Genomic DNA, 23,639 nt, shown 5'->3' on the forward strand with positions numbered 1-23,639 from the left:
AAAAAGTCAGAACGGATTGTCATAACAGTCCTTTTTGGCCTTAAAATCCACGAAAACCTTTCATTCCCGCTGATTTTTCAGATACTTTAATGGGCAAGGAAGAAAAGAAACCACTGGGGTCTTTACAAAGAACTTCAGCATTTATAGCTGGGGATAAAGAATGAGCCTGCACAAGGTGGAAAGAACACAGACTGCACAAAGAACAGCAAGAGCTGCAGAAATTGTTTATCTCAGGACAGAAGAGGAGCTGGCAGAATGTGCAAATAATGAGAAACTATCCCATAGGGTTCAATGTTCCTTTCTCTTCCCATCCTAGCTTCTGTAAACTCTTCCTTTGGGGAAGGAAGTCCACTGAAGCCAATAGGGAGTCTTTCCGCTGACTTCACTGGGCTTTGGATCAAGCTCATAATTGTAAGCGATGGAAAGCATTATTATCAATGGAAGTCTCCCCTCTCTCTGCCCACAGGACTGCGGCCAGCAAAATGATTAGAAAAGCCTCTATCTCCTTGGGATCCTCTCAGCTTGCAGAGAAAAGGACAGCTTCTCCGGTGGGGACGATGGATTGCCTTGGCAAACCAGGACAGCAGTTTTAAATGCTTGGTCGCAGGTAGGTATAACAATAAGTGGCTCAATAAGTTGTGGCGCATACATATGTACCTACCTCATAAAGCAAGTCTTTTATTTGCCTTTCCATTTACAATTTTTGTCTTGCCTTATTCTCCTTTGTCGTAAGCAGAGAAAACAGGAGAGGGGATTTTACATCCGTTTTCATTGCATTTCCTTTTAGCGAGGGCTCCATTATAACTCTGAGATGTCTGCAATTCAGTATATTGATCTGTAAACCCCTTTCAGCTGTGGATCAATCCATGAACACCCCACCCCACCCAATTCAAACTTCTCTTCCCTCCCCAACCCAGCTGCTGTGACCCCTTCCTTACCTAATGTTATCATCCTCAGTCCAGTGTCTGGATCGGTTTGTCTTCTTGTTCCCTCTTACTCTCTGTAGGACATAGAAGAAAATCCTATCTTCTCCCTTCCTATTAGCATAGGTCTGTGAGATGCATGAGCTAAGTGTCTTGTGTGATAGGTGGTTATTGGCAGGCTCCTGAATATTTTCAGATGCACTTGGACTTTGTTAGGTTCATATCAGGGTCACCACTTCTAATGCAGGCCAAGCCAGTAGTGACAAGGGCCCTTCACCATCTGAGTTCTGAGTTCTGTCCTACATAAAATGAGTTCGGCAGGGCTCAGTTCTGTTCCTAGAGCACAGGTGTCCGCAACACAGAAACAACTGCCATCTTTGACACTTGCTGGCCTCCTTGTTAAGAGTCAGCAGGAGGCCAAAGGCTGACTAAGGATTGTCTGTGCAGACCATCTCCAAGTCACTGCTGCTCCCTGCAGGTCAGGGTTGGGGCAGTGTGGGCGACGTTGGCATTGTACTGCGTCAGCTATACCTGTTCTGTGACTAAATAGAAGTCTTCAGTGCTATCAGTCAGGCAGCTTCCTCTATCTGCAAAGAGCAAAAAGCATCTCTCTTTACACACATCCCCCTTGTCTGTTAACTTTTTCCAAGGTTCTCCCGAATCTGTTCACTCACAGTCCATATCTTACTGCACATTCTGCATGCCAGGTTTGTAGTGGGAAACATTGCTCACAAATATCAGTTTGGAAATTTAAATGAGTTTGCTTTGACTCTATTATGTTTTTCTTTTCCAAGAGCCAACACAGCTCTGACAGTCTGGATTGACTTTTGTTTACAATTTACAAAAATAGACAAAGCAAAAACAAAAGGAAATCTTCATATGAGAGAAAGAGAGAGAGATAGCACAGTGTATTCAACTCCTTCTGTAACAGCCATCGTGAACTGACAAACAGCACTGCCTCTAGTGGGAAGACAAGAAGACTCAATCCATTTGAAGGTGCTGTACATATGAGATGTTATCTGATTAAAATATGACCATGTAGACCATTGTTACTACCACTGTTATATAATTGCAATAAATCTTATACATAGTGTGCCATGTAAGGTGTCAGTGGAAAGGTTATGATTTGCTGAATATGATTATCCTATTTGTACGCATATATCCTTTTTGTATCTGAAGTTATGAATATTGACTATGTACTTGTATTTCAAATGTATTTGCTCCTATGGTAGCACCCACAGGGTTATTTGCATCCTGTCTGGCCAGCCCATTGTGAATGGAGTATTCAAGTTGATGGCGCATCAGTGAACACAACGGACCATGGAAGAAGCCTATCTACACCTGATGGACTTTCCTGTGAACGTTCTAACTAGAGTATGGGTAATATCCTCTGCTATGACTCAGGAAAGTGTGCAAGGGCATGTGACTAAAATCATGTGACCCTAAACTCCATCTTGTTACATGTATTTTTCTACAAACTGGGCGGAGGGCTTTGTTTGGACCAATGGGTTTCCCTCCACATGGCAGAAGCTAGGAAAGGCGCTGGAAACATCTCCATTTTGCCTCTTTCCCACTCTAACCTCTGGCCTGTGGACTTACACTAATGGGAGCATTCTAACCAAGGCACTGAGAACCTTCCACATTATTTGGAAGCAACCAGAGATTTAACAAGCCAGCAGCTTATGCCATCACTGCTACAAGCCTAATCCAAGAACTTTGCAATTATTGTATGTATTTGATTCCTTTAACCAATTTTAACTCTCACCTTTTTCTTTCTTTTTTTAATAAACTTTTAGATATTAGATACTAAAGGATTGGCAACAGCATGATTATTGGGTAAGAGCTAAGATACATATTGACCTGGGTATGTGGCTGGTCCTTTGGATCAGAAGAACCCTTTGGTTGATGAAATTGGTTTTCAATAACCATTCATCATTAAGTCTAGTGTCTGGGTGCTGAATCCAGGACTGGAATAATCTCAGGAGTCTGCATTTCTGACTTCTTGTTAGCCAGTGTGGTGAGACAGAAATTTACTTTTGTAGCTGGTCAGACATATCTTATGGGAGAATAATCACCAGTACTGGGGTGTGTCAAGGTTTCTTTCCCCACTTTGAACTTTAGAGTACAAAAGTGGGGACCTGCATGAACACTTCTAAGCTTAATTACTAGCTTAGATCTCATAACACTGCCACCAGCCAGAATTTAGTGTCTGGCACACTTTCTATTCCCCCAAAACCTTCCCTGGGGAACACAGATCCAAACCTCTTGGAACTTAAAACAAGGAGAAATTAACCATCCCCCCTCCTTTCCCCCCAGACTTTCCCCTCCCTGGGTTGCCTTGAGAGGCTTCACACAGATCCAAACTCCTTGGATCTTAAAACAAGGAGGAATTAACCATCCCCCTTCCTTTCCTCCCACCAATCCCTGGTGAGTTCAGACCCAATCCCCTTGGATCTTAAAACAAGGAAAAATCAATCAGGTTCTTAAAAAAGAAAACTTTTAATTAAAGAAAGAAAAAAGTAAAAATTAACTCTGTAAAATCAGGATGGAAAATGGTTTACAGGGTATTCAGATTCATATAGACCACCCCCTAGCCTTAGATTCAAAGTTACAACAAACAGAGGTAAAAATCCTTCCAGCAAAAAGAAACATTCACAAGCTGAGAAAACAAACATAAGACTAATCCACCTTGCCTGGCTATTACTTACAATTTTGACACATGAAAGACTGATTCAGAAAGATTTGGAGAGCCTGGATGTATGTCTGGTCCCTCTCAGTCCCAAGAGCGAACAACGAACAAAACAAAAAGCTCAAACAAAGACTTCCCTCCACCAAGATTTGAAAGTATCTTGCCCCCGATTGGTCCTCTGGTCAGGTGTCAGCCAGGTTCACTGAGCTTCTTAACCATTTACAGGTAAAAGAGACATTAACCCTTAACTATATGGTTATGACAGGGTGTGTCTGCCCTATTTTGCAGCAGCTTGTTCTGAATTTGGTGTTCTCAGTTGTGACAACATGCAAAACAGAATCCTAACACCTCCCCTGTGTTTATGTGGCTAGATGCACCATAACCTGTGTTCATACCCTAGATATATTCAGGCAAAACAATATATTAGTACAACGTTCATGAAAACAGTCAGTTTTAATGGCGTATTGAAGAATGTTTTCTGACTATGAATTTAGAACTTGCAGTCATAGACTCAGCTTATTTAGCTTATGATCCACTGTGACCCCCAGATCATTTCTCCAGTACTTCTACCTAGGCAGTCATTTCCCAATTTAATGTGTGCAAATGTTGTTCCTTCATAAGTGGAGCACTTTGCATTTGTCCTTATTGAATTTCATCCTATTTACTTCAGACCATTTCTCCAGTTTCTCCAGATCATTTTTCATTTTAATCCTAGAATTTGGAATCCCTCCCAGCTTGGTATCATCTGCAAACGTTACAAGTGTACTCTCTATGCCATTGATGAAGATATTGAACAGAACCGGACCAGAACTGATCCCTGCAGAAGTCGTTTGACACGATTTGTTCTTGACAAATCCATGCTGACTGTTACTTATCACCTTATTATCTTCTAGATGTTTTCAAATTGATTACTTCATTATTTACTCCATTATCTTTCTGGGTACTGAAGTTAAGCTGACTCAACCCTGAGCTTCTACCCATCCAATCAGAAAACAGAATTATACCCTATAACCCCATGTGCTGGGTCACACCTGCTTGAATTCTGATTCTCAGAATGAACTACTTGCAATCGAGTTACAGATGCAGTGTTGTTTGCAGAAATCTTTTGGAGATGGAATTCACCCCTCTGGTGAGGGGCCAGCATACAGACAAGGCAACATGTACATCCCACTAAAGCCCACATTTTAGACACAACTTTTGATGAAGCCTTGATGAAGTGCAGGAGGAAGGAATTCAGTTTGACTCCTCTGTGTATCTAGCCAGATATTTACGGGGTCCTCATCTCCATAGTGTCTGAATGCCTTTGATTCCCGGCTGTGTTTGCAGGCCCACGGTTAGAAAAAACATGGAATCCTTATGAACTAGGTAAACTTGATCTGGGGTCATTGAGCGCCCAAGTGGGACTTGGCAGGCCTAAGTGGGACATTAGTGGCACCTTTATCTTTTGCCGTTCGGGAGAATGTCACCCTGTCAGTATGTGGAAATGACCAATTTGTTTGAGAAAATCACTATGTTATTTTAATGCATAATTTGTGAGCAGGGAAGAAGGAAAAATTCTTCAAGGAAATGTTCTTTTTGTAAATTACTCATCCAAATCCCGTTGACAATAAAACATGTTTGAAACCAAAAACAATGTGTTTCCTCTTTGGACACTCCCCCATCAAACGTTTAATCTCAACTCTTAGAGATTAGAATCTCTTATCGAAATTCCTGCAGTTTCTGGTCCGTAAACTAGCGCATAGTTGGAAAGGTGTCAGGCTATTTCAGTGTATTGCAGGATGTTAGCCAACACCCCACTTAACAGTCTTTTAAAGATCAAGGCATATAAGGATTAGGGACCAGTAATGAGTTATGATCTTCTTTTAACCTACACCACATATGCTCAAGATATGGCTGGCAGGTTAAATCCAACCTGCATGATATATTTCTGGCCCCAAGCACTGGTAGTGCTGGGACTAATCACATTATGGCCTAGTGACAGTCTCCAGAATCTCAGCTTACTTCCAAATGTGAACCAACTGTAACTGACAGTGCCTGAGTTTGCAGACAGCCTGATACCATTGCTCTGAAAGGTGTGACCTGCCCTGCTCCCCACTGGAATGTCATCCCTAAAGGCCAATGATGACACTTCAGTATCAATGTTAATGATCCATGCTAATCTTTCTAAAGGATGGAGCAGAAAAGAGGATGGGAATGAAGTCTTGGGGAAGCGGGAAACTGAGAGTTGCTGTGGGGAAGTAAAAAAAAATAGGGAAGAACAGAAGAGGCTTGCAAAGAAGGAAAGAGAGAGAGAGAAAGAGAGAAAGGAGGGTGGGGAAGGAAGAGAAAGAAGGCAGCAGTTGCAGTGACTTTACAGGGAGTAGATTTTCTTGCAGAATGTGACAATAAGAGACTGAATATATTAAAGTTTAATCACGGCATGAAGTCTGTATTGTTCCCTTAATCTCTGTGCAGTTCTCTAGTGACATCAGGAGAGTGTAAAGGGGTGTGATCTGCCCTGCTCCCTATTGGAGTGGGGATGCTGTGGACTGAGGTGGGGATCATGAAGTCCTGAATGTCTACCCTGGGCCTTAACCTAAGCTTAAACATGGGCACCAGCCAAATGAATGTGATACCCTAGCCTTACACAGTAAGTTACTAGTTCAAATCCTAGGCTTATCTGCAGTGATGCTAGATGATAGTGAGTTTTTATTATTATTTAAGATGATTATTATAGTGCCCAAAATTATGATCAGGTCCTCATTGTGCTAGTTGCTATATAAATCTATACAGATCCACGCCCTGATCCAAAGAGCTGAGCAATTGTCAGGCAAAAACGGAACAAGCTGGAGTTAAGGTTGTTATTGTGCATCAACATTCAGGGCCCAAATACCCTGAAATGCAGTTCTGCTCTAAAAAGTGACCCTGTAAAAACCGCATCATGGGTTTGTCTCCCAGTGATGCCTGATCAAACTTCGTATACAAGCAAAAAAGGATGCTTTTTTTCTAAATGCAAACTCGGCCTGAGATCTGAGCGTCAAGCTGGGCTCTTGTCCTTTTTATGCATCATCACCAGTAACAATGGTTCTGCAGGCCAAATCCTAGCCACAGTGACACCTGTGCAACCCCTTCCTCTTCAGATTCTGCTCTTCCTCCTGTGCCTTAGTGATGCTGTTATAATTATTGTATTACAGTGACATCCTGAGGCCTCAGTTGAGATCAGGGCCCCACCGTGCTCGATGCTGCACAGGCACTAGAGACAGTGCCTGCCCCAAATAGCTTATCATCTAAGTGGAAAAAGGATGGGAAGGGAAATGGAGGTACAGCAAGGTAAAGCTACTTGCCAGGGGCTCAGGCAGAGTCAGGAACAGAACCAGAGCCAGCTCTAGGCACCAGTGCTCTGAGTATGTGCCTGGGGCAGCATTTTCCAGGGGTGTCATACCAGTCCAACCTCCCCTCCTTTCTTTTTTTTTCTTTTCTTTTTTTTTTTTTTTTTTTGCTTGGGGCGCAAAAAGCCGGGAGCGGGCCCTGAACCAAGATGATCTTTGTGAACTGAGGCTTTCAGGCTGAGCTGGAACTGACACTGCAATTCAGGATTCAGTCACTAGATGGGGCTCAAGGCAGCCTGACAGGCTGAACCGCAGGTCAGGCTCCCCTGCAGCTGAGAGAGCCCCAGCATCACCCCCGGGAGCTGAGCCCGGGCTGCGGCGGCGAGAGGGGCTCTGCTCCGGGGGATGATGCTCTGGCTCTGCTCCGGGGGATGATGCTCTGGCTCTGCGGCGGCGAGAAGGGCTCAGCTCCGGGTAATGATGCTCTGGCTCTGCGGTGCGAGAGGGGCTCTGCTCCGGGGGATGATGCTCTGGTTCAGCTGCAGGGGATGATGCTCTGGCTCTGCGGTGTGAGAGGGGCTCTGCTCCGGGGGATGATGCTCTGGCTCTGCGGTGAGAGGGGCTCTGCTCCGGGGGATGATGCTCTGGCTCAGCGGCGGTGAGAGGGGCTCAGCTCCGAGTAATGATGCTCTGGTTCAGCTGCAGGGGATGATGCTCTGGCTCTGCAGCGGCGAGAAGGGCTCTGCTCCGGGGGATGATGCTCTGGCTCTGCTCCGGGGGATGATGCTCTGGCTCTGCAGCGGCGAGAGGGGCTCAGCTCCGGGTAATGATGCTCTGGCTCTGCGGTGCGAGAGGGGCTCACCTCCGGGGGATGATGCTCTGGCTCTGCGGCGGCAAGAGGTGCTCAGCTCTGGGTAATGATGCTCTGGTTCAGCTGCGGGGGATGATGTTCCGGCTCTGCAGCGGCGAGAAGGGCTCTGCTCCGGGGGATGATGCTCTGGCTCTGCTCCGGGGGATGATGCTCTGGCTCTGCGGCGGCGAGAGGGGCTCAGCTCCGGGTAATGATGCTCTGGCTCTGCGGTGCGAGAGGGGCTCAGCTCCGGGGGATGATGCTCTGGCTCTGCGGCGGCAAGAGGTGCTCAGCTCTGGGTAATGATGCTCTGGTTCAGCTGCGGGGGATGATGTTCCGGCTCTGCAACGGCGAGAAGGGTTCTGCTCCGGGGGATGATGCTCTGGCTCTCCAGTGGCAGGGCAGCCTGAACTGCAGGCCAGCCTGTGTGTGAGGAGCTGGGGAGGGAGGGAAGTGGGGCCCGGGATGCTGGGAGAGGCGAGGGGTCCCGTTGCTGCCGCTCCGAGTCTCCCTAGGGCAGTGCGGCGTTTCGCCGCCCTAGTGGGCTGTGCAGGGCACCGCCGGGCTGGGTAGGTGGCACGGATCCTGGCTCGTGCGCTGACGGGGCAAGTGGCTGGGCAGCCCGATTTGCCAGGGAGCTGCCGCTGCCCCCTCCTGCCCCCGGACCCAGCCCGCCACACACCTCCCCCGCCTCAGCCCCGCGCTGCCTGCCCTGGGTGTGGAGAGGCAGAGCTCGTCTCTGAGTGGGGCAGTGGGGGATACTGCCCCTCCAGGGGACCCCCAGGGCTCGAGCACCTGGGGGGGGGTCAGTGTCTGTCCTGTCGGCTCTGCCTGCACGGGGCTGGGGAAGCAGCTGTCAGCACCTGCCTCTCTCAGCCCTTGCACCCCCCCATCCTGCTCACAGCCCCTCCACTTGTACCTCCCCCCATTGCTCCTTCGCCGCACCCTTTCCCCTTGTACTCTCCCTTCACCCGCACCTCTCCCCTTGCACCCTCCCCCAGCCCCCTCCTCCCGCACCTCCCATTCCCCTGCACCTCTTCTCCCGCAAGCCTCCTGATACCCCGTCTCCTCCTCCGCCCTGCTCCATGAGTACATCACAACCTGCTTCTCTGCCAGTGTAGAGCCCCCAAGCACCCCCACACCTGCTCCTCTGCCTGAACCCTCTTCACTAGATCCCTGTCCCTTTCCGGGTACAAGGTTTGAGGGTTAGTCCCTATGCCTTCCATGTGCATTTGGAGCACTAAAGATGGGGGATGGGGGGGTGAGATTTATACTAAAGTGAAATAAAAATAGGAGAAACGGTTTGATCTCCACTGTAAGAGTAAACAGGGATTGCCATGGTGAACAAGGAAGTCATATTTGGGGGGTAGCCCAGGGCTGGGGCGGCAGGAGCTGAGGGAGGGCATTGGTGAGCGGGGGAAAGCCCAGGGCTGGGGTGGGAGGCAGCCAAATATTTTTTGCTTGGGGGGCAGCAAAAAACCTAGAGCCGACCCTGTCTAAGAGAACATACATCTCCTGAGTTCCAGTCTGGTGTCTTATCCACTAAATAACACTGCTTCTTGATAACCTGGCCATCAATGCCTTGAAAGCTTGGCTCCGGCTCATATTCTGGTTGCCACTTTCTGACTGAGCAACCGCCTCACAAAAAACTAATCTAGTCTCCCTTCTGCAGAAGAGAAGAGTGAGGGGGGATTTGATAGCAGCCTTCAGCCACTTTAGGGCGTTCCAAAGACGATGGAGCTCGGCTGTTCTCAGTGGTACCTGTTGACAGAACAAGTTGCAGTGGGGGAGGTCAAGGTTGGCTATTAGGAAACACTATTTCACTAGGAGGGTAGTGAAGCACTGGAATGCATTAACTAGGGAGGAGGTGGAATCTCCTTCCTTAGAGGTTTTTAAGGTCAGGCTTGACAAAGCCCTGGCTGGGGTGATTTAGTTGGGGTTGGTCCTGCTCTGAGCAGGGGGTTGGACTAGATACCTCCTGAGGTCTCTTCCAACCCTAATCTTCTATGATTCTCTGATCAGTTCCTCTCTGTTAGGACAAGATCAAATATAGATTTCTCCCATGTTGGCTACAACACCTTTTGAGTCAGGAAATTGTCATCTATAATATTTAGACATTCCAAGGGTGTTTTAGTACTGGCACCATGAGACTGCCAGCATCTGTCACTCAGATTGAAGACCCCCCTATTTACACAGCTTTTTCCTGCACATATTATAGATAGGCATGTAAAGAGGCAGTCATCCTGTGCCCAAGTGTGATTTGATGGTCAGAAGCAGGGACCAACAAATACCCCATCTCATAGAATATCAGGGTTGGAAGGGACCTCAGGAGGTCACCTAGTCTGCCCCTAGGCAGATTTTTCCCCCAGATCCCTAAGTGGCCCTCTCAAGGCTGGGCTTAGCAGGCCAATGCTCAAACCACTGAGCTATCCCTTCCCCCATATCATTTATGTATTAAGACATTGATCCATAGGCATTCAAGATCATTTTCTTCTGTGTTATCGGTGACTTGGAAACAGATAATGCCATTTTTTACACAGTGTGCCACTTCCTATGCCCTTTTGCCCACTTGATCTTTCCTAAATAGGTTATAACCATTCATGTTAACACTCCAGAATCATCCCACCGGGTTTCAGTAATGCTCATAAAAGACCAGTTCCAATCCTTCGTGTTTGTTACCCAGGATCTTAGCATTAGTGTATAGGCAATTCAAGACTTTCTTGAGTGCTGAGCTCCACTAATGCCCTATTCATCATGGAACACAATGCAAATGCCTGAATTCAGAGGAGTTAATGGATTGGGATCTAGTTACCTCAAAACCTCATCCTTCTTGGCCATCCTAGACTACTACGCTCCACAGAGGTAATGACAAGGTCCCGTGCAAGAGGATGTGGGTATGGTCCGATTTGGAGGGTTGGGCCGGTCTTTTGAGGGCACATCTGGTCCCAATCCTAGTCTCTGCCTGCAGGGAAGGCTGAGCAAGACTAGTAGGAATGATGATGCTCTAAATAAAATGTATTAAAGCTTTTCATATTTTTTTTATTTTTAAAATGTTTTACATCCGCCCCAATTTCATACAAAAATGTAAATCAAGCCCTGGTAGTTCCTATAAGAAATGTGAAGGGTGAGAGAGTGTGATGGTTCCCTTTTGGTGGGAGCAGCACATGGCTGGTATTTTGACCAGCTTTGGCTTTTGTTAGCTGGTTTTACTCACTGTGTTTTATTCTGTATTTTTTCTTTTACCGCATATTTGATGTACACGGCCGTGTGTTCTTTTTGCCCTAGGGCTACCATTGCTGGTACTCCAGTCACAGCCACCTCCATCTGCAACTTAACCTTGTAAATTTTATAAATAAAACCTGTGCAGCTGTGTGCTGTGTCAAAGACAACTTCTGTGTCAATCTCTTGTCTTTTACAATTGTTTCCCACAGAGGCCCACAAATACATTTGGTGCCCGGCTCAGAAAAGGTTAATCCAGTCCTACCCACTATGCAAACTCAGTTATCTCTAAAAAGATACAGCAGCTCTCAGAGCCTCATAAATGAGTCAAACTCAATCTTTTTCGCTCCTTGGCCGTCAAGGTATTTTTTCCACGTACCTGACGCCTGCCTCTAGTTTATACTTAACAAACCATCACATGAGTTTTGTTGCCAACCTCATGAAGGATGGAGTGCCACACATTCATTATTTTCCTTGCTGTCAAGCGTGGAGTGGGGGACACAGTGCTGTCCTCAGGTTTATTACAATACTCCGAATCCTTGAAATAGAGGGGTTGGGTTATCATTATGTTCACAAGTCATTAGGCAGCTAATTCAGTACAGGCTGTCAGACGTTAACTGTTGTGCAATTGTTTATTAAAAACAACGTCTAGGCATGCTGAGGTAAAACTTGTACTGTACTGACTTTGTTTCCCTCTCCTCCATCCTGTCTGTTTATTGTCGTCATGGACTCTAGTCCTGCAATGAACTCAGGGATCTGCCAATATGGGATGTCCTTGCAGGATAGAGACCCTAGATTGTGCAAGGGGCAGGAAGCATGCTTGTATGGCACCTAGCTGGGCCCCAAAGCTGGTGGATGACCAGGGATCTGTAGAAGGCCAAGGTTATCAATGTCCAAGGCCCATCCTGTGGCACATCTCCGGCCTCAGCAGGGTCCTTTGCTCTCTGGCTGTGGCTGCCCCTGGGGCCCCTGCAGGGAAGACCAGCAAAATGACAATACAGCCTGGGGAGAATTTCCAAACTCCCCACCCCACCCCTCTGTGGCCCTTAGGGGTGGCAAAGGGATTAAAACAACCCTTTCCCTGCCCCAGTTTGCGTGAGGGTCGCCCCCCTCGGTGGTACAAAAATACCGGATATCCAGGATGATCCTGAGCCCGTAAAACAGTATACTGAGCACCCTGACAGACATCCCAGCACAGCTACCTCAGAAAAGGGAAAACCTGGACAGGTGGCAATACTAATTCAAGCCCTGCTGACCCCATGTCAATTTGCAGCCCATGATAAGTATAAACTCTCAGGAGCAGCCTACCCAACCAGCTCTACCTGGAGTCCTGGGCAGCCGGCCAAGTGGTCGCCAGCAACACTCCAGCTTTCTAATCGCAGAGTCCTTTCCCAAACTGAACTGACTTTCACTTCCCTTTCCAGACTCATCACAGTCTTTTGCTCACCTTCTGACGTCAAAACACTGTCCAGACACAAACGAACTTGGCCTCAGTTACAGGCTTCCCCGTGAGGTAGTTAAGTACCATCATCCTCATTTAACTGAGGAAATTAAATGGCTTGTCCAAGGTTACCTAGGGAATTGGGTGCAGGGAACCAAACGCTGCTCTCTTGAACTCCAGACCAGTGATTTAAATGGCAGACTTTCTACTGTCCTTATAGATCAGTGCCCTTCATAACCATACCTGGCCCTTACCCCAGGACTGTGCCCTGCCTTTTCCTTTGCAGCTCAGGATGACTTTTTGAAGTGAAACACAAATGCCGGGCACAATGGGTAAAATTCTGGGCCCAATGACATCGAGGTGTGTTTTGTCATTGATTTCAATGAAGTCAGAATTTCATCCAATGAGTCTTAGAAATCTATTCATGGAGGAAGTAGAGAGGCTGGCAGGATAGGATGTAAAGTCATCTGCTTACAAAAAAACTATATGGGGATATAAATTCCTTTTTCTTTTCGTTATTCCCCTCTTCAGTTTCATTTGTGGCTGAAACTTCAAATAACTGCTGTACTGCCCTTGACCTCGAGTGCCTGAAGCAATGTTGTTTATGGTTCTCTTCCTACTAAAACTGAGGTTTATTCTGGAGCTGGTTGGGACCTGGGTTGCTGTTCCACTAGAAATTCCAACATTTCAGAAAAAAAAATTGTTCTGAAGCAGAACAAAAAGCTAAAATTTATCAATTTCCTGAAAAATGAAAATTCTGGAAAAAAAAGATTCAGTACCATCAAAAAAATTCATTTTTACTTTATCATTTTGATTAATTTCATTTAGTCTTGTATAGTGCACTAAAATATTAAATACTATATCTATTATGTAGTCTATTTATTATAAGTATGATATTAAAAGTAATATTTTACTATAATATAAAAGCTGAAATGAAATTCAATGTTTCAGCACTGTCCAATGAAACATTTAAACGAAATTAGACGAAGGTTTCTAACCATTAGAGGAGTGAAGTTCTGGAACAGCCTTCCAAGGAGAGTAGTGGGGGCAAAAGACATATCTGGCTTTAAGATTAAGCTTGATAAGTTTATGGAAGGGATGGTATGATGGGAGAGCCTAATATTGGCAATTGATCTTTGATTATCGCCAGATAAGTATGCCCAGTGGTTGGTGACGGGATGGGATCTGAGTTACTGCAGATAATTCTTTTCTGAGTGCTGGCTGGTGAGACTTGCCCACATGCTCAGGGTTTAGCTGATCGCCATATTTGGGGTAGGGAGGGAATTTTCCTCCAGGGCAGATTGGCAGAGGCCCTGGAGGTTTTTTGCCTTCCCCTGCAGCGTGGGGCATGGGTCACTTGCTGGTGGATTCTCTGCAGCTTGAAGTCTTCAAACCGCAATTTGAAGACTTCAATAACTCAGGCATAGGTTAGGGGTTTGTTATAGAAGTGGATGGGTAGGGTTCTGTGGCCTGCTTTGTGCAGGGGGTCAGACTAGATGATCTCATTGGTCCCTTCTGACCCTAGAATCTATGAATCTATGAATCTAAACCTTTCCTTTCCTTTCACAAAGTTCATCAAAGTTGACATATACCTGCAAATCATTTCAATGAAACTGCGTTTTTTGTTGGAAACTGATCCCTTGAAACATTTGCATTCAGGTGTAGCTATTGTGTGTGCTTGTATTTTATTTCTCTTGTCAACAGTAAAGGATCAAGCTTGGATGAATTAATACATCTTTTCCACCGCTATTATTTATGATTCATTAGCCTGCACATAATTATTTGGGTAAAAGTTGTGCTCCTTGGCATGCCTGACACTTAGAGGCGTGGAAACCTTGCAATTACAGTCGTTTGACAAATTTCTCATTCTGTAATGTTAGAACTTGAAAAAGATCATCCTGCTTCTGCTAGAAAAAAGAGCTCTGTGTCACTCAAAAGCTTGTCTCGCTCACCACCAGAAAAGTTGGTTCAATGAAAGATATTACCTCACCCACCTAGTCTCTCTAATGACCACTAGATGGCAGGAGATTCTAGGGCCTGATTCATGGGTTGCCCTTTGCACCTTATGAAGTCATTTGCTAAAGTGCAAAGTGAGTGTAAAATGCTACCATTGTTATTTGGCACCGTTTGAGACCCAGTTTACACAGGGAGGAATGATTGCACACTGTGCAGCCCAATGGCGAATAAAGCCCCTCGTGATGGCCTGTCTCAGGGCGGGTGTGTCTAGACTTGCAGAGTTTTTGCACTGTCAGAGTCTTCCTGGGAAGAGGATCTAGTAGTTAAAGGAGAAAAAGTCTCCAGCCTGCCAGACCTATTAGCACATTGAAACTGTTAAAGAGCCATTCAAGAGGTAATGAAAACATTTAACAGGTATTTGCCAACTCCCAGGAGTCTACTGTCAGTTTCTGAATGTACTAACAAAAACAGTTGTGCATGACTGTAATACTCTGTACCATTCACTTTTTCTTAACATCATCTTAATAAATGTTTTTAATCTGTTTACTCAGAACATGTCAGTCTATAGGACCTTAGTTTAAAATTTGCTTTAAAAATATTTCATTAGTGAGTTGGTGAAGATTATAAAATCACATCTCTAAAAAATCCTTGCATAGTTTTTTAGAAGCACATTCATTTTTAGCCTTGAATGCGTGGATCTTCAGACATATGTTTTTTAAAATACATTCTTCAAAAGACCACCCTTATCTAAAATACACATTTTAATTACTATAGTAAAAAAAACTTACTTCCAAAGTCTTCCTGTCCTTTCTGTCCATCCATTTCTCCATTCATCCCCTCCCCCAACCCCCACCCCCATTTAAGGAAGCAAAAGCCCTTTGCTTCCAGATTGCTGGGCAAAGAGTTTCCCTTTCTTTACTTCTGATTATCTGATGAACTAGTTTTAAGCATAGTCGGTACCCTAGTAAAATATAAAATCCTTTGTTATGCCTAAAATATTTGGAAACATTTTTTAAAGTTGGTGAAATTTCATAAACATGTCTATTGTTATGGAGATCGCACACAGTAAGTTAGTGTTCCCTTTTTCTAAAAGCAATGAACATTTTATGAACACACTAAACCTCTGTCCCTGATTAATTTAAAATATCTGTTTCAGTGAGTTAAATATGTAGTAATCTGGAATGAGTACATTTAAGAGTCCATTTAAAATATAAAACTAGCTTAGAAATACTGATTAAGAAAAGGGAAAACAGAAAAAAGCTGCATCATGTATTCCATAATATTTAATTTTGTATTCAGCAGGACAGCTGACCCACTCTTACTACAAAGTTTTTGCAAATAAATGTCTGACCAACTTCAGGGCATATCAAAAAACCTGTGACTGACATTTTTTATTCCCAAGTTTAGTGCTTTTAATTAGGTACCTTCTGCATGTCCATTCTGCATGAGGGAGAGGGTACAGGGGTCTCTGTGGGGAACTGTGACTCTCTGCCGCTGTGAGGCGGGCTGGGCGTCTTGTTATTCTCTCTGCCTTGTCCCTCTACCCCTGCCCCCACCAGGCTGCAAGCTCAGGATTCTGTCGGGCATAGGGGTACCGGTTTAATATTACTGCATAAGGCCCCATAAATCCTAAGGACTGCCCAGGGGCACAAAAAGCAGTGCCCTCGCTCGGCAGGGAGGAGCCGCCTTCTAGCAGCACCGGACAGCCAGAGTGTCGGCTTGCGGTGGCGGCGAGCCCCAGCCATGGAGGAGCCAGTGCGGTGCAGGGGAGCAGCAGCCCTGCAAAGGTGGCAGTGCTGCTAGCAGGGAGCAGCCATGCCCCCGCCCCTCCTGCCCAGACTGCAGCCTGGTGCCTCCCTGGGGGGCTCCTGCAGACTGCAGCAGATGCATATGGACAGAGGTCCCCATGTGCCCCCAAGCTCCCCTCTCATCATGCTCGGGCTCTGCAGCTCCTGGGCATGTGAGACGCAGCTGGAGCGAAGACCCTGAGCCTGCTCTGGGAGGGGCAGTGGCAGCAGCGCAGTGGCTCACACTCCCAGGAGCTACAGAGCCCGAGCGCAGCGAGGGGGAACCCAAGGGGGTGCATGGGAACCTCTGCCTACATGCATCTGCTGCAGGAGCCCCGAGAAGGCAGCTCCTCCCTTCTGAGCTGCTGCAGCGGCCCAAGCCCGGCAAACCCAGTGAGTGGACTCGGGGTGGGTGCTGCTGGGATGGGGTGAGGAGGGCTCACAGCGGGGCTGTGCACCCTCCAGGGGAGTTCAGGAGATGGGGGGGGGCCTGGTCTGGGGAGCAGCTCCTAGGCATGCCTGGCCCCTGAGGTATGTAAAGGTTTGTTGGGATTTGCCCCTCAATGAACCGATGTTATGGGGGCAGGCGGGGGGAGGGAGGACAAGGTGGAAGTCTTGCCTAGGGTGCAAAATATCCTTGCACCGGCCCTGGCAACAGCTGGTGCCTTGGCTGTCTTTTGAGCACTAGTTTGTGTGGATGTATTAAAAATAGCTCAGTGCAGGCACATGAAGTTATCTCCGTTTCATGATGCTCAGGGGGATGCAGGAGGCAGCACAGCTCTGTGGATAAATGTAGTAACTGGAGATATACCAATCTCCTAGAACTGGAAGGGATCTTGAAAGGTCATTGAGTCCAGCACCCTGCCTTCACTAGCAAAACTAATTTTTGTCCCAAATCCCTATGTGGCCTCCTCAAGAACTGAATTCACAACCCTGGGTTTAGTAGGCCAATGCTCAAACCACTAAACTATCCCTCCTTCCCAACAGCAGCTGTCTTGAGAGGCCTAGAGGGAGCTAACTAGCCCTAGAGACCCATCTAATCATCTCTTAAAGAAATCTTTTATACGGTTATCCTCGAAGCCAGGCTCTTTCACTCAGAGTGATCAGTGCTTCTCAGCATTGCTTTCTTGCAACTATAACTTTTGCAAGTTCTTTTACTGTAATCAGCTAAACAAGGATCTGATCATGATCCCAGATACAGTGGAGTAAATCAGGAGCAACTGCACTGAATTCCATTAAGCGGTGCAGTGGAACATCAGCCCTGCATTCTTACAATGCTGTGATGGAATCCCAGTAATATTGAAGTGGGGTCACAGCAGAAGGTTCCAGTTGGAAGAGCCATGGGTTGATTCTTAATGGAGGATAATTTTATTCCTCATAGACTCCAGGGTCAGAAGGGACCAATGTGATCACCTAGTCCGACCCCCTGCACAAAGCAGGCCACAGAACCCTACCCATCCACTTCTGTAACAAACCCCTAACCTATGTCCAAGTTACTGAAGTCTTCAAATTGTGGTTTGAAGACCTCAAGCTGCAGAGAATCCACCAGCAAGTGACTCATGCCCCACGCTGCAGAGGAAGGCAAAAAACCTCCAGGGCCTCTGCCAAGCTGCCCTGGAGGAATATTCCCTCCCGACCCCAAATATGGCGATCAGCTAAACCCTGAGCATATGGGCAAGACTCACCAGCCAGCACTCAGGAAAGAATTCTCTGCAGTAACTCAGGTCCCATCCCATCCAACATTCCATCACCGACCACTGAGCATACTTATCTGCTGATAATCAAAGATCAATTGCCAAAATTAAGCTATCCCATCATACCATCCCTTCCATAAACTTATCAAGCTTAGTCTTAAAGCCAGATATGTCTTTTGCCCCCACTACTCCCCTTGGAAGGCTGTTCCAGAACTTCACTCCTCTAATGGTTAGAAACCTTCGTCTAATTTCAAGTCTAAACTTCCTAGTGTCCAGTTTATACCCATTTGTTCTTGTGTCTACATTGGTACTAAGTTTAAATAATTCCTCTTCCTCCCTAATATTAATCCCTCTAATATATTTATAAAGAGCAAGCATATCCCCCCTCAGCCTTCTTTTGGCTAGACTAAACAAGCCAAGCTCTTTGAGTCTCCTTTCATATGACAGGTTTTCCATTCCTCAGATCATCCTAGTAGCCCGTCTCTGAACCTGTTCCAGTTTGAATTCATCCTTCTTAAACATGGGAGACCAGAACTGCACACAGTATTCCAGGTGGGGTCTCACCAGCGCCTTATATAACGGTACTAACACCTCCTTATCTTTGCTGGAAATACCTCGCCTGATGCATCCTAAAACCGCATTATCTTTTTTAACGGCCATATCACATTGGCGGCTCATCGTCATCCTGTGATCAACCAATACCCCAAGGTCCTTCTCCTCCTCTGTTGCTTCCAACTGATGTGTCCCCAATGTATATCTAAAATTCTTATTATTAATCCCTAAGTGCATGACCTTGCACTTTTCACTATTAAATTTCATCCTATTACTATTAGTCCAGTTTACAAGGTCATCCAGATCTTCCTGTATGATATCCCTGTCCTTCTCTGTGTTAGCAATATCCCCCAGCTTTGTGTCATCCGCAAATTTTATTAGCACATTCCCGCTTTTTGTGCCAAGGTCAGTAATAAAAAGGTTAAATAAGATCGGTCCCAAAACCGATCCTTGAGGAACTCCACTAGTAACCTCCTTCCAGCCTGACAGTTCACCCTTCAGTACGACCCGTTGTAGTCTCCCCTTTAACCAGTTCCTTATCCACCTTTCAATTTTCATATTGATCCCCATCTTTTCCAATTTGACTAATAATTCTGCATGTGGAACCGTGTCAAATGCCTTACTGAAATAGAGGTAAATTAGGTCTACTGCATTTCCTTTGTCGAAAATAATCTGTCCCCTTCTCAAAAAAGGAGATCAGGTTGGTTTGGCATGATTTACCTTTAGTAAAACCATGTTGTAATTTGTCCCAACTACCATTGACCTCAATGTCCTTAAGTACTTTCTCCTTCAAAATTTTTTCCAAGACCTTACATACTACAGATGTCAAACTAACAGGCCTATAGTTACTCGGATCACTCTTTCTCCCTTTCTTAAAGATAGGAACTATGTTAGCAATTCTCCAGTCGTACGGTACAACCCCTGAGTTTACTGATTCATTAAAAATTCTCGCTAATGGGCTTGCAATTTCATGCGCCAGTTCCTTTAATATTCTCAGATGAAGATTGTCCGGGCCCTCCGATTTTGTCCCATTAAGCTGTTCAAGTTTGGCTTCCACTTCAGATGTGGTAATATCCACCTCTATATCCTCATTCCCGTTTGTCATCCTACCATTACCCCTAAGCTCCTCATTAGCCTTATTAAAGACTGAGGCAAAGTATTGATTTAGATATTGGGCCATGCCTAGGTTATCCTTAACCTCCTTTCCATCCTCAGTGTTTAGCGGTCCCACTTCTTCTTTCTTTGTTTTCTTCTTATTTATATGGCTATAGAACCTTTTACTATTGGTTTTAATTCCCTTTGCAAGGTCCAACTGTACTTGACTTTTAGCCTTTCTCACTTTATCCCTACATGTTCTGACCTCAATAAGGTAGCTTTCCTTGCTAATCCCATCCTTATTCCACTCCTTGTAGGGTTTCTGCTTTTTCTTAATCACCTCTCTGAGATGCTTGCTCATCCAGCTTGGTCTACAACTCCTGCCTATGTTTTTTCCCCCCTTTCTTGGGATGGAGGTTTTTCTGATATTTCTGCACCTGCGACTTAAAGTAATTCCATGCCTCCTCCGCATTTAGATCCACAAGTTCTTCAGTCCAATCCACTTCCCTAACTAATTTCCTTAATTCTTTAAAGTTAGCCCTTTTGAAATCAAAAACCCTAGTCCCAGATCTATTTTTGTTTATCCTTCCATCTAGTTTGAACTGAATTAGCTCATGATCACTCGAACCAAGGTTGTCCCCTACAACCATTTCTTCTATGAGGTCCTCACTACTCACCAAAACCAAATCTAAAATGGCATCCCCTCTTGTCGGTTCTTCAACTACTTGGTGAAGAAATCCATCTGCTATCACATCCAGAAAAATCTGAGCCCTATTATTCTTGCTAGCACTTGTCCTCCAGTCTATATCTGGGAAGTTAAAGTCTCCCATGATCACACATTTCCCATTAGTGTTTACTTCATTAAGAACATTAAAGAGGTCTCTATCCATATCCAAATCAGATCCCGGCGGTCTGTAGCACACCCCAAGCACTATCTCAGGGTAGGCTCTAGTAGTTTTCTTTCCCAGTGTGATTTTTGCCCAGACTCTGTCTTGTCCATTCCATCACTTGTTATTTCTTTACAGTTAACCTCTAGTTCCTCCATTTTGTTGCCTAGGCTCCTCGCACTAGTATACAGACATCTTAATTTTTGCCGTTTGGCTTCACTCACATTCTGTACCCTGTTAGGCACGGGCATTCTACCACCACCATCACCTGTTAGTCTGTTATCTACACTACCCTTCCTCCTTATGCCAATTTTTCTGTCCACGGCTGTATCCCCTCTTACTTTGTTTACTTCCCTCTCAAGGTTAAATTCCGGCATGGAGATCTCCTGGACATCTCCCAACCATCTCCCCAAATTTCTAGTTTAAAGCTCTCTTAATCAGTTCGGCGAGCCTCCGTCCTAGAAGTCTATTTCCCTCCTTACTCAGGTGAAGTCCATCCTGACAGAACAGTCTTCTGTCCGTAAATGCTTCCCAATGACCGTACATCCCAAAGCCCTCCTTATAGCACCACTGCCTGAGCCATCTGTTGATCACCATAATCTTCTTACACCTTTGTCGCCCTTCTCTAGGAATGGGCAGAATCCCACTAAAGATCACCTGAGCCTCGATTTCCTTAAGCGTCTTCCCCAGTCTGGCATAGTCTCCCTTGATACATTCCAGAGAGTATCTAGCCATATCATTCGTTCCCACATGAAGGACAATCAACAGATTCTTCCCCGCTCCTGCTAGGATCCTTTTCAGCCTCAGGTCCACATCCTGTATCTTAGCACCCGGCAGATAGCACACCCTTCTGTTCTCCCGATCAGCTCTAGTTACAGGCCTGTCTATTCTTCTCAGTAAGGAGTCTCCAATCACGTAGATCTGCCTTTTCCTGGTGACAGTGTGATGCTCCGTCTATCCCCTGCACCCATTGGCTGCAGTCCTCTCAATTCCTATTCACCCTTGCAATCCTCCTGGAGCTTATATTTGGTGTTGCCTCCACTGACTCCTCCCCTCCTCTTGTAGGACTGTCAGCTCTTCTCTTTTTCCGTGCCCTCTCTCCTTCAGCGGCCACCTGCTGTGCCCCTTCTTCATTTTCCAACTCTGCAAACCTGTTCCTCAGTTCTAATTCTCCTTCACTGGCCCGTCTTTTCCTCTGCCTGGTTCTCTTAGTCACATGCTTCCACCGTCCACTTTCCTCACCCAGCAGTCTCTCCTCTGAATTCTTTGGTCCTGCTTCCATCTGCACGTCTGAGCTTATCCCTTCAACCCCCTCGTGTCTGTGCTCCATCAGCTGCTCAAACCCCCTCCTAAACTCAACCAGAGATTCCACCTGCATCTCCAGTCCTCGGATCTTTTCTTCCATCAGCTCTATCAGGCTGCACTTCATGCAAACAAAACTCTTTTCAGGCGCCCGCTCCAGGATCATGTACATGCCGCAGCTTCCACATCCAGTCATCCTCATTGCATCTTTCACTGCTGCCTCTGTATCAGTCATAGCCTTCCCACCTAAAGCCTGGTAGTCAACGGAACACAACACAACACAAACCCCCAGCAGGCACCAGACCACCACCCTATCCCTTAACTAGCTAGTCAGTTCCTCTGTCTTAGTCTGCCCTGCAACCTGCCCCTGGAAACTCCCTCTGAAACTCCCCTGTTTACAGCTCTGTTTGCTGGCTCCTGTGCCACTGCAGCTGTCCTCCAACTCTTCCTGAGCTCATCTGGTTTTAAAAGATAAGGAGGTCTGGGGCACTTTGATACTTGGATGAGAGACTCCCAGGGATAAAAGGTATTTGTGGAACAGGCTTTTATTTGTTTATTTATTTGCCACTAAACCTAGGAAGAACAGGCTCGCTTATTAACCAATGAATGTTCATTTGTTTGAAGATTTCCCCATTTATAATCTCCCAGATGCGGTTGTTTTTTGATCATCTATACAAATGTATTAACCCCCCCTTACTCTTTACTCACATTAACGTATATAAATAAATCACCCCAAGACCTGCACCAGGTGCCAGAATAAACTGCAGCCTGAGACCACGGAAACTGACCAGCTCCAGCCACCTGGGTTTCTGGCTCAGAAATCAAGGACACTTCCAATTCCATGGGGTCCATAGTGAGAAATGACTAGCTTGTTTCTCACTGTTCTTAGCTGCCCCCTCTAGATACTCACTCTGGATCCCACGCCTCAGTGTCTAAGCACATCGTGATATCAACCAAGTGGACACAGAGGGTGTGTTATTTTCCTAGTCCCAGTCCATATGTGATCAAATCCAGCCCAGAGCATGAGAGAAATCTGCTGGACCCTGTGCCTGAACAGTAGACACCCTTCGCCAGACCAGGGGCGGCTCTAGGCACCAGCAAAGCAAACATGTGCTTGGGGCAGCCCATTTGCAGGGGCGGCAGATGTCCAGCATGGGAGCTGAGAACCAGCAGGGGTCCCTGGGAGCTGTAGTTCCTTGGTTAGCGCCCTGCCTATAGAGTCAGCCCTGGAGCAGGGAAAGAACTACATTTCCCAGCATTCCCTTGGCCGCTACCAACAGGAAAGGAGGGAGGAGGGAGGGAGGTAGCTGAGACCTCATGCTGCAGCTTGCTGTGAATGGAGAGCTGCACTGTGAAGGGTAGGGAGACCATATTTTAACACTCAAAAAATAGGACACTCCACGGGGAGGGAGGGTAGCCACACCCTGCCACTATCTGCTCATTCTGCCCCCCACAGAAACCCCAACTCATCCAACTCCCCCTGCTCCCTGTCCCCTGATCACCCCTTCCTGGGACCCCTGCCCCTAACTGCCCCCCAGGACCCCACCCCCTATCTAAGCACCACTGGTCCTTGTCCCCTGATAACCCCTTCCCAGGAGCCCTGCTCCTAACTTCCCCCTGGGACCCCACCCCCTATCTAAGCCTCCCTTCTCCTTGTCCCTAACTGCTCCCTCCTGAGCCCCCCCAAATTTAACACTAGGACCCCACCCCCTACCTGTCCCCTGACAAACCCCTGGGACTCCCATACCTATCCAACTGCTGCCTATCCCCTGACTGCCCCACCGAACCCCTGACCCATCTAACTCCCCCTTCTCCCTGCCCGAATGCCCCCCTGAACCTCCGCTCCATCCAAATTCCCCTGCTCCCTGTCCCTTGACTTCCTCCCCCGTGAACCTCCTACCCCTTCTCCAACCCCCCATCCCCCTTAGCGTGCCAC

At 46.4% G+C, this 23,639-nt stretch overlaps 1 long non-coding RNA gene across 1 annotated transcript in view; it reads left to right on the top strand.

Moving 5' to 3' along the window:
• Positions 1-2,682, top strand: part of LOC115647148 — a 29,017-nt gene extending 26,335 nt beyond the window's left edge. The window contains exons 2-3 of the long non-coding RNA XR_003999223.1: positions 467-607; positions 1,718-2,682. This is a non-coding gene — a long non-coding RNA (uncharacterized LOC115647148). The remainder of the gene's footprint in view (positions 1-466; positions 608-1,717) is intronic.
• Positions 2,683-23,639: the final 20,957 nt, after the last annotated feature.

This window comes from Gopherus evgoodei, chromosome 2 (genome assembly GCF_007399415.2).
Source record: "Gopherus evgoodei ecotype Sinaloan lineage chromosome 2, rGopEvg1_v1.p, whole genome shotgun sequence".
Taxonomy (NCBI): domain Eukaryota; kingdom Metazoa; phylum Chordata; order Testudines; family Testudinidae; genus Gopherus; species Gopherus evgoodei.